The following is an 11,616-nucleotide window of genomic DNA, read 5'->3' as shown; positions in this document are numbered from 1 at the left end:
TTGAATATATGCCATAGGCATGCTGTTGCTGTTGCTGGTGGAGCACAGAGAAGGTATCAGACACCCTGGAAATAGAATTCTAGGCAACTGTGAGTCCTCTGATCAAGACATGATCTTAACTGAGTTAACTATCCACCTACCACCCCACTTTTTCTGTAGCTATATCCTGTTTTACTTAAGTTTTCATTATTTTTAAGGACTGAGTTCATAACTTCATTTGGTACAAATAAAACTGGCGTGGATATTGTAATGCAATATAAGTCACTTTAAGATGTTTCCTTAGTCAGTTGCCATAATATATGCCTGTAATCTCAGCCACAGAGAGGACTAGGACAGGGAATTAGGAGTAGCAGCTTGGGGAACTAAGCAAAAATAATAAAATAAGAAACGTTCAAGAAATTTTACTTAACTTGACCCTTGGCTTGTCAGGGCTGGTAACTGGTATCCGGTGACTGGTTCTATAAAACTTACCTATGAATCTGTAGAAGCCATGTATGACTGCATCTCCATCCATGTTGACAAGGCTGGTGTCTATATCAGTAATGCTGGCTGGGAGCCCTTCAGGCTGTTTTCAGGTTGGATGCCAAGTGACAAGATAAGACCTTCCAGAAAGATGATAACTCCTTCAACACCTTCTTTGGTAAGATGGGAGCTGGCAAATATGGACCCAGGGGCAGTGTTGTTATATCTGGAATCTAGTTATGGACAAAACTTACACTGGTACCTACTGCCAACTCTTTTACTTGAGTAGCTTATCAGCTGCCCATAATTATGCCCATGGCCAATATACCATTGGCAATTAGATAATTGACCTTATTTTGGACCAGATGCACAATCTAGTAAACAGATCTTCATGACCTTAGTTTTCTAGAGGCACTGCCTCTGGGTTTACCTTCCAGCTGATGCAATGGCTTTCTGGTAATTATGGGAAGAAGTCCAAGCTGGAGCTCTTAAATTCTCCAGCCCCCTGCTCCTAGGTTTCCACTGTTGTTGTTGAGCCCTACAATTCCATCCTTAGCACCCACACCACCCTGGAGCACTCCAATTGTGCCTTCATGGTAGTCAACAAGGCCATTATGTCATCCATCAGAGAAACCTTAATATTGAACACCCATCTTACTTGATAGCCAGATTGTGTCTCTCATCATTGATTCTCTCAGATTTGATGGGACCCTGAAGGTGTATTTGACTTAATTGCTGACAAACCTGGTGCCATACCCTTCCATTCACTTCCCTCTAGCTACAAATACCCCTGTGATCTCTGCTGAGAAAGCCTAGCATGAGCAGCTTTCTGTACTAGACACTGCCAATGTCTGCTTTGAGCCAGCTAATCACATGGTGAAATGTGACACTCATAATGGTAAATTCATGGCTTGTTGCCTCTTATACTGTGGTGATAGGGTTCCCAAAGATAACAATGTTGTCATTGTCACCATCAAGACCAAACATAGCATTAAGTGTGTGGACTGATGTCCCACTGGCTTCAAGGTTGGCATGAGTTACCAGCCTCCAATTATGGCACCTGTGTAGAACTGGCTAAAATACAGAGAGCTGTGTGTATGCTGAGCAAGACCACAGCCATTGCTGAGGTCTAAGATTACCTAGACCATAAGTTTGTCCTGATGTATGCCTCTGTGCGCTGGTATATGGGTGATAGCATGGAGAAAGAGGTGTTCTCTGTGGTCCATGAGGACATAGCTGCCCTAGAGGCGGATTATGGAGAAGTTCGTGTGGATTCTGTTGAAGGAGAGAGTAAAGGAGAGGAATATGAATCTGTTCCTTTCAGTTCTTACAACTGAAATTCCCAGAATATCACCTTCAACACTATCTGACAGGCATTAATAATTTTTTTTGTTATTTTCATTTTGCAATCATATTTATCTTTTCCATGTGTGGCTGTAAGATTTTCCCATGATGTCTTAAAGTAAATTTTAAGAAAAACAGGAGAGTTTATTTTCCTTGTTAAAAAACAAATGCATGACCATTTTGCAGGAACATCATAGGAAAGTGAACAGACTGGGAAATAGAATTAACATCACTACGCTCTAAAGTAAATGCTCTAAAGTAAAGACTCTTAGAGAGAGATAGTGGAAATGCTTGATTTAGATCTGCAAAGGAGTTGGCCTATAGCAGTTCCTGGAAGCTTTATGGGAATAAACAATAGAAGTTAAAAAGGCCATGTTTTTATGACAATAATCCAATGTAAGTTGGGACTAGTGAATGTTAACTTAGAACAATCTAAATTGGTGGCATGAATGATATAAATATACCAAGCTGGAGGAAGAAAAGCCTACAAGGCTTCAATCCTACACAAAGAACTAAAGGCAACCGAGAAACACTGGGAATGAGAGAGGTGGCCTTCCCCACAAAAAAAGCAAGTACATCAACTGGCTGCCCAGCATCAAAATCTCAGCCTTTTAAGTATACTTACAAGTAGAATTATAGAGACTGACAAGTTATATTTAGGAATATTAATGAATATGCACATATACATGTAGTAACAACTAGTTTTTAAAAGAGGCCATGGATTAGTATAGCAAAGGAATTATGGGAGGGCTTAGAGGGAGAAAAGGAAAGGGAGAAATGCTGTAATCAAATTATCTTTTAAGATAAAAGATTGTATTTACATTTATCATTTCTATATTATATTTATATTTATAGTTACATTATAATCTTAAGAAAAAAGATTACATTTAGCTCTGCTTTGGTTGAAGAAAGCTTCTTTTCATTTTAATGTTTATTATATATCTAATCACAAGCTTTCATGTAACCATGTATTTTTAAAATGTTCATGAACTTCTTAAGTAGTTCTAAGTTAACATTCACTAATCCAAACTTGCATTGGATTATGGTCATAAAATATGGCCTGTTTCATTTCTATTGCTTAGTTCCATAAACATTTCAGGAACCATTGTATGCCAACTTCTTTCCAAATCAAGGATTTCCGCTTCCTCTCACTAAATGTCCTTATCTCAGAGCATTCACTGCTGTTAGTACAATTCCCCAGCTTGTTCACTTGCCTATGATGGTCCTGCACAATGTTCTTAATTCTGCTGGGACGTCTGATTTAGTGATCAATGCTTGACATATTCCCTGACCACAATTATGTTTTCAAGTTGGGAACGAGGGCAGTGAAAGAAACACCCAAAAGCCAGCAGTAGTTAAGGCAGAGAGAATAAAAAATGACAGAAAGGCATTGATAAAGAAACACACCCAAGGCTTCCTCAAAGGAAAAAGTTAGTTAGCCATGTGAGGGAAGCACTGGTGCAGCTTGTCTTTTTCTGACTTCAGATAAATTACGGGAAAAGGGAAGACAAGTGAAACGTCTTCATATCCAGCTCTCACTGGGTTTGCTATTTAACTCATAGTATAAATTGTACATGTTGCAATTGTCTACTGTTTTTCTGTTTGATTTTTCTCTGTGTGTACTGTTAATGTTTTTAACCTCTCTATCCCTCCTCCCCCCTCTGTGTGTGTGTGTGTGTGTATGTGTGTGTGTATGTGTGTGTGTGTGTGTGTGTGTGTGTATGTGTGTGTGTGTGTATGGTAGCTAGTTTAAAGCTAGTTTATGAGACTGCCACACATCAGCTGTATTATAAATTGAGATACAATTCCCATTCCTGTGGCCTATAAGAATCATTCTAACCCAGACATGATAATTACATGTAAGAAGAAATCAAGCAATTTATTGAATCACAGACACTAAACACAAGAGGAGCGGGGTGGGGGTGTACCATACAGGAAGAGGTCTTAGAGATCTAAAGATAGTACCAGGAGAAGAAGGCTATATATGCACGCATCTTTAATGGATTTGGGGTGGAATGCATGAATAAAGGATGGAAAAGGATCTCAAACTTGTGAGTAATGTGACAGAGAGAAGACAAGATTTGTGACAGGAAACAGCTTTGTCATTTCAGTATCAGAAACATGAAATTTCAAATCTTTACATTAAAAATGACCTTTGCTACTTGAAATATTTTTATTTACTGTTTTGTAATGTTATATACACATATGTTAACTGATTGAAGTCCTCTCATCTTCTCTTTTCTCCTTCCCCCTCCTAACAAATCCCTTCTTCCCACATATCCTCTTACTTTCATGTTTTGTTTTGTTTTGTTTTAGTAGGGGCTATTTATTTGAGCAAAAGTGAGAGCAATATACCAGTGCTATACCACTATGGTATATCATTCTCCCACACATTTAAAATTTAACTGTTTATAGCTCCTCTAGGAAGACATCAGCTGGTATGTGTCCTTTCTTCATCTATGATAGAATACTGATACACCTTGTAAAATCTCTAGTTTTAGGAAGTTAATATGAGTTTCCAAGAGCATATTAATTTAATAAAATGTCTAGAGACACTGTGTCTATATATTCCAATTCTATCCTTACATTAATCTGAAATCTTGATGTGGATTCTTGTATGCATACTCTTATCCTACTCATATATTGGGGCTTTTATAATACATTTGTAATTTCCTAAAGACATACATCACTAAATTACTGCTGTGTATTCAACTGTTATTGTTATTATCCAAAACAGCATCTTAATATTGAAAAATTTAGATGACCAATCTTACTTGATGTGAGAAAAATAAATCTTTCAATGGAAGTGTGTCATTGCTTGTTATTCTTTACTTGTGAAGTGACCCCAGAAATAAGATGATTAGGTAACATGATTTTCCATGCTCTCTTTAATGAACCATAGAAACTATTCACGACTATTAGAAAGTGAGATTTTTAACAGAGAGCTTATGTTCCTAATAACACATCTCTCTCTTCTTTGTTCAGATGGGTTTTATCCCCTTTCTTTTCTTCAAAAATTACCACTGAGCTTCAATGACTATTAGAAGATTTAACTAAGGTAGAATAGATGGCCCTCGGTGGCCCAAACTAGATATTGTAAACATGTATCAAGTGCTCTTGTGAGGATGTTTGTATGCATGTTGGCAAGTAGCAATGAACTCAGAGAGAACAAATCAAAATCATAAGAGGACTGGTAACTGCTGGGCCTCTCACACTCTGTTGGAAAAGTAATAGTTCTTACCACATATTTTGACCTTTCTATAAGTGCAATTTTACAGTATATCTTACAATTTTACTTTATTAACCTACAATTCTATCTAATCAACTGATGAAATTATTGGCAAACTAAATATATATTTAGAAAATATATAATATGCACAATAAATACCAGCTTACAAAATAAAAATAAAAGTGGATATATATCTAAATATATATACATATACATGTATATATGTATATATATATATATGTATGTATATAAAGCAATTAATGAAGAGCCCAAGCAGAAACTTAAATGATGGTTTACTTATTCAGGATTTTGCCTGAATCCTATGTACTTGAAATATTCCTATCCCTTATAAAGTGATTGTGGAGGCTTCAATACAGAAGAATCCATTTTCTAAAACTTCATTAATTGGACAGGGACAGACTCAGTATAATTGTCTTTTGTGTTCATAGTGGAGCCTGCTGACAGCCATGCCCTGGTCTATCCTAGACCAATAACTTACTAGACACTCTTTTGGTTATGCTGTCGAAAGAGTGAAGGAGCTGTTAATTAGCAAGTGAGAATAATGCTTGATTGACTCTACTTAAATTGGATTTTGTTGACCTGCCAAAATGAATTTGTCATTAGCATCTAGATACACACACACACATACATATACACAGTCTCTCTCTCTCTCTCTCTCTCTCTCTCTCTCTCTCTCTCTGTCTCTCTCTCTCTCTCATCTAAAAGGCTTTATTTAGTAAATTCTCTTTACTCAAAAAATGTTATCACTGTAAGGAAAAAGCTTTGAAGTCAAAGAGCTGTTGAAAATTTTCAGCTTTTCATCCTTTTAAATAACTATAGGCTTGGGCAATTTTATTTAACTTATCCAAGCTACAGTTTTCCAGTTTTCTTTCTAAAGGATGTTAAATAAGGCTTTCTTTATAGCATTAATATGATGTTCAACTTAAGCAATGCAAAATTCCATTTGTTCCTAGTGTTATGGCTGCTGTTTATTGTATAATTATCAAGCCTTTGCAAAATGGGATGCTTTGGGAACAATAATGCTGTTATAAGAGCTTTGAAGTTGAAGATTTTTCTGCCTAGATTCATGAAATCACTTAGTGCACATATATTGAGAGAATCCAATGTGAACTTTGAAAGGTACTAAAGTTTTATAATTACTATTTTCAAGTGTTTGTGATTCACATATGTGGGACCAAAATGATATGAAATATGCATGACTAAATAAACTATTTTTATGTTTCCTAAACTATGCCTGTATATTTTAGGTTCTCTTCAGGTGTAGGGAATAAAGGGCTGATTTTGTCTCACGATTGCACATCATAGTTCATCATGGTTGCCAAGTCATGACAAAGACCTTAATGCAGCTGGTCACATCACATTCAGGAACATAAAGTAATGAAAGATAATGTTTATCTGTTTTCTCAATAATATATAGTTTAGTATTGCCATTCATAGAAAGACATCCAACCCTGATTAACTTGGATCCTTCTGTAACCATTAACCTCACCAAGATAATCCATTACTGGCATACCCAGAGGCCCACTTCCTAGGTGATTCTAGATCTGTCAAGATGGCAACATTAACCATCAAATTGTTTCTTCTTAAAATTAATCTGCTCGTTTAACTGAATGCAATTACATAGTATTCTAAATTAAGCATTGTTGAATGGAGTCTTGTACTGTTAAAATTGACTTACTGAATCATTCTAATAGGTTAGATGTATATGTTCATAATCTTACTTTCTGATTGCAACTTTTCCTAGCTAAATCAAAAGCCAAATTTCATAAGGTTATTTTCAATAGCTCTCTCTTCTTTATTAGTACAGATGTTTTCACTTCATAAGACAAGCACTACTATGATGCTCTTTATAATGATACCCAAACTGTCTTTCTTATTGTCTGCATATTTCAGATCAAAGTTATTCTGTTATGTTTAGGAGAAAGAGTACATAATAGAACTGAGATATCAGGCATTGTTGATGTACTGGGATTTTTTCCTACAAAAAAAACTATAAAAGAAACTGTGGAGGAGGGAATGGTGAAGAAGGGTGAACACAGCAATAAGTGTGATAGGTAATCTGTGAATGAATGGAGAATGATATCAACAAAAACAAGTGTGTGAGTATTAACTACTTAACATACTTAAATGTTTATGATAAACTAAAATATCCTTTAAGCTTTCTATAAATGTGAATACAATGCAATAAAACTTTCAATGTCTATAGAACACAAATGTTAAAGGCTGTTTCTTGTGTCTCCATCATTCAAAGATACTGTGCTAAACTTGAGTCTAGCTAAAAGTAGTCACGTGTATTAGTGCTTACTAATCAATTTAAAGCTTTGCTGTTAGATATCTATTTATTTATTTTACATCTGTACTACAGTTTCCTCTCTCTTCAGTTCTCCTAGTTCTTTCCCTCCTCTTCCCTCCCATACGCTCCTCCTCAGTCTCCCTTCAGAAAGGGGCAGGTTTCCCAGGGATTCCAACTAGTCATGGCATATCAAGGTGCAGTAAGTCTAGGCACCTCCTCTCCCATTAAGGTTAGGATTTCCTCCTATTAGGCCACCCAGTAGGAGGAAAGGGTCACAGAGGCAAGCTAGAAAGATGGCACAATCATTAAAAGCTTGGCTCACAACCAAAATTATAACTATCCTTTCCTTTTAGAATAAAAAGAAGTTTATTTGGGGGCGTGAGAAGGGGAGGTTGAGAAAGGAGAAGAGACAAAGGAAGTGAGTGGACAGAGAAGATGAGAAAGAGGCAGGAGAGAGAGAGAGAGAAGAGGCCATCCAGGAACATATGTGGAGAGAGAGAGAGAGAGAGAGAGAGAGAGAGAGAGAGAGACAGAGAGAGAGAGAGAGAGACAGAGAGAGACAGAGAGAGACAGAGAGACAGAGAGACAGAGAGACAGAGAGACAGAGAGACAGAGAGAAGGGGAAAGGATAGTAAGGGAGGGAGAGAGGGGCCAGAGAGAGAGAGAGAACAATAAATATCTGTTTTAATATAATTTATTTCATTTCCACCTCATAGAAAGATACTAGACTATTATTAATATATGAAAAAGATTTCTTGCTTCATAAAGGAGTCAATATTTTAGGCTCTTTTTTATTACCCATAACAATGCATAAAACTTTGTATGCTTATTTCTTATAGCTTCACAGACCTCAGTGTCCTCATGTATGAAATGAGGATAAGACTTATCTTTTCAAGTTTGAGTCTTGCTATGATTTTCTAGATTCACTTTTATTGTAACAAGAGTCCTTATCATGAGAACCAATTTTAACTAGGCACATTATTATCGATTATAAGTCCAAGGCTATGGTGAAAATCTCTAGAACTGTCCTATTGACTTATAATACCCATTGATTAGGAACTCCCTATTTGTTTACTGTCTGTTTAGCAAAGACCAGCCTGAGCACTCTCTCCTCCTTTGTAGCACATCATACCCATTGTGCATAATTATAAATTAAATATACATCTTATTAATTTCTATTAAAGGCAGAGAAAAATACAAAATTAGCAAGAAAAATCTTCATAATAAACTAACAACTTGGTACTTTGAAAGATATAAAAAAAATTATGCCTTCAAGAGAAAGGCAGTATTAAAGAGAAAGTATTAATTCTTTGACACAGTTATGGGTAGACAAATACACTATTTAAATATTTTACTGCAATTTATAAAGTTAAAACACAATTTCTGGCCTACAATAATAGTGGGATGTAAGACCAATGTATAAAGTGAGCCTGGCTTAACTAAGGGGCTTACATTAATTACAAGAGAGAGAGAAAGAGAGAGAGAGAGAGAGAGAGAGAGAGAGAGAGTAGGGTGAGCTTTAAGAAAACACCCATAATTCTCTAATAAAATTATCCAGAGATATTCTAAGGATCAAGGTACTTCTATGCAATGTCTACCAATTTGCATAGTGATAAGACATCTAATAAGTGTTAGCTTCCTCGGGGATTCAATTCTCTCCAGTATACACATTATCAAAGGACATTTTGATTTTTAAACATCAGTTGACACAAATTAGAGGTTCATTGCTCCCAGAATATTGCAAGATGCTTCTTGCTTTCCTTCCCTTTTAACATTATGTAAGCCGGAGCACTAAAAGGAAGCTTTAGGCAGGATCCTGGCACACTGCTAAGGAGCTAAAAATAAAGTTGGAAGGCAGTAATAGTGTATATTTTTTAGAGCCTGAACCAAACATATCAACAAAGCCATAATAATAAAATCTAACCAGCAGTGCCACTGTCTCTAAGTGGAAAGCACAGCGTGTGCTGTGGAACAAGACCAAACAAGTCAACAAATCCTCAGAAATTGCAAGACATACTTCCCAAGAAATACACAACATTCAAACGCACAACAGAAAAGCAAATGCAACAAAGTGATCATATGTGTTCCAATTACGAAGGCTGACTAAAAGCCCCCTTAATTGATACTATCTGAAAGAGTTACACAGGTTTGTGATGCAAGGATCATTTGTTATATCAATATACATATACACTACTCATTTAGAATAGAGCAACTGCTTGAAGTGTGAAGGGCTGCTTTTAGAGGGAACACTTCCCCATAGGTCATGCTGCCCAATTACCTCCTCTCCATTGCACTTCTTACTGTGGGTGATTTCAACCAAAGATCTCTCTATCTCCTTTTCTCACCTACTCATCACGTGGCTCCAAGAGCATCACGTTTATCAGAGAGAAAAATGAGGCGGTACCACCACCACCACCATCAACAGCACGGACAAAACAAGATCCCTAGCTACATTAACCTATCGTCCTTTTTGCAAAACACCGAAGGAATATTCAAAGAGGAAACTGCAGCTTGTATTTGCATGTACAGGTTTCCTATCAGCTACAGTCGGGAAGAAACAAATCTCCACTGAGTAAATACGTGGATGTTGGCAAAGAGAACATAGTTTCATGCTTTCAGCACTGTACACAATGGATATTCTCCAATTCCCTTTCCTATATGAGTCCTAATTGTAACACTGCTTTGAACTGCTCTCAGGAAAACCCAGCACGTACCTACAAAACACTGTGGGGAAATAGCCCCATTGTTAGCTATATGTGGTTCCTATTATAGAAATGCTATCATTACTGTGTTCTGTTAAGAAATAGATAAAATTGGGCCTATTACATAACAGGGAAAATCCATGGTGACAAGAAATAGGGCTCATTTTCATTCATTTATTAAAAATTATAACATTTATTGAATGTTACATATGCCAAAATCCTAAAACCTATTACTTCTATTGTTCAGTCCTGAGTAAAATCTGTACATATAAAATATACAGAACTCTGTGAGAAAAATCCTTTTATCAGGGAAGCATAATTATTATATAAATGATATTATTAGTCTTTTATATTAAAATAGTCATAGCTATGACTTTCAAGAAAATGATATAATTTTCAGTAAAGAAAGCTGTCTTATTTTCATTCATTTTTCTATTATTCCATACAATGAAATTTTTTTCTGAAACCATTAAATTAGTCCAGAATATCATGTGGTCTGAGAAAATAACAATATGTAAGGATAAATATACTCTCTATTTTAGTAAGTGTAAGAGAGCATAGAACTTATGATTATTTAAACCAGAAGGTGCTATTCTTGGGAGTGAGAGCTCAGAAAGGAAAAGTTTTATGACCACAGATATCAGTACAGGGGAGTCTAAAAGACACCTGTGCTAACCATGCAATGCATGTTGATCATATACAATTCACCTTTTCCCAGTGTCTTACTTTTGGTTTTACTTCTCTAAACAGACACCATGACCAAGGCAACTCCTAGACATTTATTTGGGGCTGGATTACACATTCAGGCGTTCATTTAGTCCATTATCATCAAGGCAAGAGCATGAGAACATCCAAGAAGGCAAGGTGCTGGAGGAGCTGGGAGTTCTACATCCTCATCTGAAAGCCCCTAGGAGAAGATTGACTTCTGGGCAGCTAGGAAGAGGGTCTTAAAGCCCACAAAGTAAGTGGCACACTTTCTTCAACAAGACCACATCTCCTAATCATGCCACTCCCTTGGCCAAGCATATATAAACAATCTCAACCAATTTCTCCCATATCCATCTCCCTTCCTTGCCAATTAAACTTTATTTCCTCTTTATTTTATTCTCTTAAAAAGATATAAAATACAGTTTGCTCTGCTTATACATTCTTGGATGGATGACTTTCCACTGGAGCATAAAAGACTTTTAAATTTTTCATTGTATGGAATAATGGACTTACACCTTTAAGAAGACTTTCTTTCCCAACAATGGTCAGTTGCTAGTAACTCCTTAGTTACACAGGGATGGGATCTCATGCCCACTTCCTCCTTGCTGTATTGGGAATTTCTCAGTCTTGAGCTTTATAAGTTTATGCATGCTATCGCAAATGCTATAACTTCATTTTCAACTGCCCTTATATGTTCAGAAAGGAAAGTTTCCTTGTAGTTATTGACCATCTCTGTTTCTTACAATCTATTGTTCAATGATCCCTGAGCCTTAGGAAGAGGAATTATAATACACATATCTGATCTAGGTCTCAGCATTCAGGAGTCTCTCGATTTTTGCATCTTGATCAGTTGTGGG

The 11,616-nt window shown here is 36.4% G+C and overlaps 1 pseudogene; it reads left to right on the top strand.

The window, feature by feature from the left end:
* The first annotated feature begins 490 nt into the window (after positions 1-490).
* LOC116084190 lies at positions 491-1,799 on the top strand (annotated as a pseudogene).
* The last annotated feature ends 9,817 nt before the right edge of the window (positions 1,800-11,616 follow it).

Source organism: Mastomys coucha, unplaced genomic scaffold (assembly GCF_008632895.1).
Source record: "Mastomys coucha isolate ucsf_1 unplaced genomic scaffold, UCSF_Mcou_1 pScaffold9, whole genome shotgun sequence".
Taxonomy (NCBI): domain Eukaryota; kingdom Metazoa; phylum Chordata; class Mammalia; order Rodentia; family Muridae; genus Mastomys; species Mastomys coucha.
Note: the sequence above shows the minus strand (reverse complement) of the source record. Positions and strands in the feature narration are given on the sequence as shown.